At 41.8% G+C, this 6,076-nt stretch overlaps 1 long non-coding RNA gene across 1 annotated transcript in view; it reads left to right on the top strand.

Annotated features, from left to right (window-relative positions):
• The first annotated feature begins 4,268 nt into the window (after positions 1-4,268).
• LOC107318044 overlaps positions 4,269-6,076 on the top strand; it is a 52,416-nt gene continuing 50,608 nt past the window's right edge. Inside the window, exon 1 of the long non-coding RNA XR_004308440.1 lies at positions 4,269-4,495. This is a non-coding gene — a long non-coding RNA (uncharacterized LOC107318044). The remainder of the gene's footprint in view (positions 4,496-6,076) is intronic.

Below are 6,076 nucleotides of genomic sequence, written 5' to 3'. Positions count from 1 at the left end.
GTAGCTGGGGAGGAGACACCAGAATCTCTAAGCTGCAGACATCATGTCTCATCTTGCTGCACTAAGGACCATAGAAGGAGATCAGGTTGGTCAAGCAGGACCTGCCTTTGTGAACTCATGCTGGCTAGGCCTGATCCCCTGATCATCTTGCACATGCTGCGTAATCTCCCTCAAGACAATCTGCTCCATAACCTTCCCTGGCACCAAGGTCAGGCTAACAGGCCTGTAGTTCCTCAGGTCCTCCTTACAACCCTTCTTGTCGATGGGAGTCACATTGCAAGCCTCCAGTCTTCTGGACACTGATAGATAATGGGAAGTGGCTCGGCTATCGCCTCCACCAGCTCCCTCAGCACTCTTGGGTGAATCTCATCCAGCCCCATGGACTTGCTGCAGTCCAGTTGCAGCAGTAGGTCTCTGACTGTTTCCTCCTGAATCATGGAGGGTTTAGTCTGTTCCCCAGCCAAGACTACAAGGTCAGAGAGTGGAGTACTCTGAGGCTATCCTGGTCTGACCTTTAAAGACAGACGTAAAGAAGGCATTCAGAACCTCTCCCTTTTCCTTATCCTCAGTGGTCACATTCCCAGCCTCATCCAGTAAAGAATGGAGATTCTCCTTAGTCCTCCTCTTACTGCTGATGTATTTGTAAAAGAGTTTCTTACTACTTTTTACCCCAGTGACCAAAATTCAAGACTTCAGAAATGAGCAGTCTGCACCAATTTCCTCAAGGCAAACCATAGAGATCAGTTCTCCCTTCCCATATGTGAATGTATATCAGGTGTGGTGGCTTATTATATGACTTGGAAAGTAATTGCATGCCTGAGTACAGGAGCAGGGGGTCAAGACCTTAGCCCAGCACTAGCGAAACAGGAGCCCTTGAGATTCAGGCAGCCTGTAGGAAAATTTGCATAGCCCACAAGGACCGAGTCTCTGACCTCTTTTCCTTTCCTTTTTCCCACCGTTTCCTGGAGCAGTCTCCCATCGCCCCACAGACCTCTGGCACACCACAATTGGGCTCTTGTGCACTTTACATGTGCTAATCCCAGCACATGGAGTGTGTGACATGGAGCATCTTTCACTTATCTAAGCAGAAAAGGTTGGATCAGAGAGGTGACTTGGCCACAAGAGCCTGAGAGAGCCTGCTCACTTGGAGCAGGAGCATCAAGAGTGAAATTCTACATGCCATGTACTCTTCACCCACTATTATCCTGCCCTCTCCACTGTCACAGTCAGTGCTGGCATCAAGGCAAAGCTGCTTACAGTCCTGTCTTTGCAATGTCCTCTGTAATGAGAGCATTCCATGACCAGCTTGCAGTAGTCTCATCAGTTTCCCAAATGCAGCTGTTGGCCTTTGGTCTTACCATGGGGCAGGTGATTTCCTATGAGAGTTAAAAGGGGTCTTACTGATAATTTACTTGAACATAAAGTTGGGGCCTTGGGATGTGACAAAGCTAAACCATTTACTGGTGTCACATCGTTTACATGACATCTGCTTCTTTTTTCATCAAGTTATTCTATAGCTATCTGGTAAAGGTGTAATGCCTCATTTCAAAAAGACCATCAAATCTGCACTGCTATCAAGCACATCTGAATGTCTACAGATATGCCTGAGACCTCAGTAAATGTCTTTATCCAAAAGGAAGTTTATCACAAATATGAAGATCTTTTACCTCAACTCAACTGCCTGTGTTCAAAGTGAGATGGTTTACCTTCCCTGCAGTTCTTAAATACCATGTCTTTTATGTGGAGATTTTCATACATTTTTTTGCTTGAGGTGCCACTAAGATAGTTTATGGATAGTTGTCTTCAGATCTCTCTCAAGGTGTTAGCCACATCATTTGTTTTCAGTGGTTCCCACATCGTTTTCTTTCAGTGCTATCTCTTCTTAACTTCGCTATTACCCTCACATATTCCCACTGCATGATTGCTCCTGTCAGATGAGAGAAGGTGATGCAGGATATGGTTCCAGCCTTCATGTCTCCCAAATGCAAGATGGATCCATGAGCTCTTATACACACACTTCAACTTATTCAAGAGCATCAGTAGGAGTGTCGTTGTAAGGTATTCACAGCAAACAAATCAAAGAGTTTAGAGGTATGAAATCAGAATTCATCTGAGACAGACTTTAAAGGTACATAAAAAAATGTAAAGGAACACAGACAGATAATACTGTAGTGCAGCTGTTCCTCTGCAGCAAATACATACATAAATAGCTTCTCTGCTCAATTAAAAAGAGGCAAAGTTGCATCTCCATCCCAAAGGGCGCGAGGAAAAGGAGGAAGAAGCCCGGTGGACGGAAGCATCCAGCAGAGGGCAGCGACGCCCCGCCTGTGGGCTGGCACCTGTGCAACCCACGCCCTCAGCTGCTCTCCTTTGCCCTGTGTCAGTCTGGGAATCAAACGACCACATACTATGCTGGTGTTCAACCAGCCATTGCAGTTGAACTTCCAGCCAATAACAACTCTGTGTTAGAAAGCTCCAGGATGAGGAAACACGATGGGTGCACTTCTGAATTCCATTCCCATTCAGGAAAAAATGATTTTCTCAGGGAAAAAAGTAAAACTTAGTGGTTAATGTACTTGTAAAGGAGCCAGTAAGTCAACTGTGGTTTGAACAAATTCAGTCACATCTAATTAAAACACATCTAATTATCTAAATAAATGCATGATAGCAAGAATTCCTTCATGCTGTTGAGAAAATACCTGGACATCTTTATCCTGTTATAGTAGCAAGCTTCTAGTCCTTTGGTGCATGGAAAACCCACCCTCTCAAATGCTGATAAAAGCACACAAAATGGAATGTACCATCCTCAATTAGAGGTTCCAGCACAGGCAACTGAACTGAGTCACTAGGGTAAGAACTCTTCCTACCTTTAAGATAGATTGATGATATTATAAAGAGGGCTGCATGATGTGGATACCTGTCACAAAAGAGGAGTGACATCATTCACCTATTCATCTCTTGTCCTGTGAATTACAAAAAGATTGTCATGTGATTTCTAAGAAATCATATCACTAACTTAGAAGACTGACCTGAAGTAATAAAATTGTTCTAATGGAACAAACTGCTTAGTAGTTTGGTACAAATCAGGATATCAGCCTAGATGCTAAAGAAGGCTTCACAAGTTTTTTATGAATAAAGCATGTGTCTTACATCTCTAAAAGCTGAGATCTAAAATCAATGTGAAAGCTTTTGCTGAAGTGCATAAGGTAAACATGATGTTAAATCACACAGAGTCTGATACCATCTTCCTGTGAACGAAAAGCAGTCCAAATTTCACATTTGCTGTTCCTACCCTTCAGTGACTTTTAATTTTTTATGATTAACACAACACTTACTCATCCACAAGAGGCATCAGGTCTATTTCAGAAAGAGCACATTACTAGGTATTGTCAACAGCTGACAGAAGCCATCAGAAGTTGCTTCTTCATCCATCTGCTCTCTCAGACACCTATAAAAAGCTGTCATCATAGACCAAACAAAATAAACATCAGACAGTGTGTATGTTTTGATACTGGAAAACAAGGCTTCTTTCTCCATTACTGAGAGGCATATAGACATGCATGTTGGGAAGGCCAATGAGAAAATAAGTAAAAATGAGCTTAAGCACAATGTTTCAGAGCTGGTTGCCTTTGAAGTGGGTGGCAATGGCAACAGGACACATAGAAGAACCTGAACCTCCTCAGACCGGGCATGTTTCTTCATACCCATTTGATGAAGGCTGTTGTCTTCTAAACATAGCATATTTGCACTTCATTGTGAACTAAGGGGACAAAAGGACTTGGCCCATGGTATTAACAGCCCTGGGATAAACTAGCCTTTGAGGAATGTGATGTTCTTTCCACCTATGCTGATTTCTGATCTACATTTTGTGGGAGTACTGTGTGTATATGGGAAGATCACCTAGGATATCTGTTAAGATATATGAAAAAATGGCTTATGAAAAACAGATTTGTCATGTGTATTCAAACCAATTCAAACAGTATTAAAATCAAAGGTGATATTAATTACAACATATTCTCATGAATACATTGTGCTGTAACAATGAAGAACAAGAGTTCACTGAAGTAACAGGAGGAGCTGTATGTGAGTGAAATATATTTTCCATGCTAGAATGCAACCAAGATACCTGATAAACACTGCTGATGCTTAGAAAAGAACAAAGGTATTTCAAAAGACATAAGTAATTGTGAGGTTGTGAGGTTGGTTTCTCAGTCTTGTTCAAAATTCAGCAATTTCAGTAGAACAGTATGTTCTTCACTACCCTCGTACTCCTTCGTAGTATGTCTCTCTGTAGTGTTGCAGCAAGATGGTATACCAAAAGGTAGTAAAGGAGACTATTTGATATTAAAATTCCATACCAGTGATTTTCAGTGACATTGCTTTTTCACAACCACTGACTAACCTTCCTTTTTTTTCTTAATCTTTGCATTTCAGAAAACATGCACAGCACATGAAATCTTCTAGTGAGGACTTGCACAGCACAAAACCATGATGGGTAAGAAAACACGATAAAAGTATAATACAAGAGAATAACCTTAGTAAGGCAGAATCCTGAATTGTGCTTTGGATATGTGATTGCTCCTCAGAGCATCCATGAATAGTCCTCTTGCTTTTGCTGACACATGCCTGAAACACTGACTAACTGACTGTGTTCTTTAATGATTCCCTGATTGTTAGATCTGACAGCCTGCAATGGTAAATTTAAATAAGTCACTCTGAGTATATCTCTTGCTTTCTGCCTACAGAAATTTGTCTTAGTGGTATTGGTCCCATTTACAAACTTTGCTCTTGAGGGAACAAGAACAGCTCCCTGGATGTTAATGGGAAAGTTCATATGTACAGTAACTCAGCCAGCAGAATGCTGGCTGAATGCACTGCAAACAGTGCAGCTTTCCACAGACCCATCTCAGAGGGCATATAGTCCCTGAGCAGCATGGCTGGCTCAAGCCATAAACCTATGCCACCTGATCCACAGTGCTGACTGGAGCAGAAGAGATCACAGAAGGGCAGGAAGTTGCAAGCAATGTCCTGTTCACATCCAGCAAATCTCTGTTCCAAAGGCCAGATCTTGACACTTTTCTTCATCCCACAGGACACAGCTGCAAAGTACTCACTTCACTGACATGGCTGAGAATTGCCAGCAAGTAGATCAGCAACTGGTTACTATGCGAGTCTCCAGGAGTCACCAAAGGACTCTTAAATGTTTTCATGGACAGAAGTATTGTCCATACTGATCTCTCAAGCAGACTCTTCCTGCTGTGTAGGTTAATATGCAGAGTCCCACCTGGTTTGGTACCATCCTTACCTCATTGACTGCACTGCGCCTTTTTCATGGGGCAGATATCAGTCAAAGGCCCTAACTGACAGGAAAACCAAAACTGAGCATCAGCACTTCTCCCACTGAAACAGACACCTCAAGATCTGCTCTCTAGATTTCACCCACTTGGTGCAAGTAAGCTTTTGTATTTGTAATCATCCTTGTTGCTACGGCCACTGCATGCAGGTATAAATCTTCCACAGGTCCCCTTAACATGGGAGAACAGGTTATAGTTTAGGAAAGGATGCTGTTGTTTTGTTGATAAGGTTTGTTTTCATTATACATTCAGGTCTCTGGAGTTTATCCACTCAGTTGCTTTTGCCAAAAAAATTCCTCAAGACAGAGCGCTTCTGCACTCAGTAATAATATTTTACCTCTATATTTCTCTATGCATTTCAAGTGCCTACAGGCTTCTGCTTCTGATGGTAGGAAAAATCTTGGAGAGAATTTTAATTTAGTTTGTTTTCACCATGAAGGTGTTCATAAGGGGCAAATCTATTTTTGGAATCACAGATATGCTTGCCATTTGCTCATGGAAAATGCAACCAGGCATCTGTGCTAAATTTACCCACAGACAACAGAGAGGTAAGGCTAGTATAGGTCCAACTTCTCTTATTCCTATTATTTCTCTACTTGCAGTCTCCAAATTCATTCATACCTCCCTGTGTGAATTCAAATTAATTTACTAAAATGTGAAAATACACTAATAAGCAGAAACTCAGAGTCCAAAACATTTAGAGATTAAAGTAAGAATTTTCT

Source organism: Coturnix japonica, chromosome 1, assembly GCF_001577835.2.
Source record: "Coturnix japonica isolate 7356 chromosome 1, Coturnix japonica 2.1, whole genome shotgun sequence".
Taxonomy (NCBI): Eukaryota; Metazoa; Chordata; class Aves; order Galliformes; family Phasianidae; genus Coturnix; species Coturnix japonica.
This window is presented reverse-complemented; position numbering and strand designations above follow the sequence as displayed.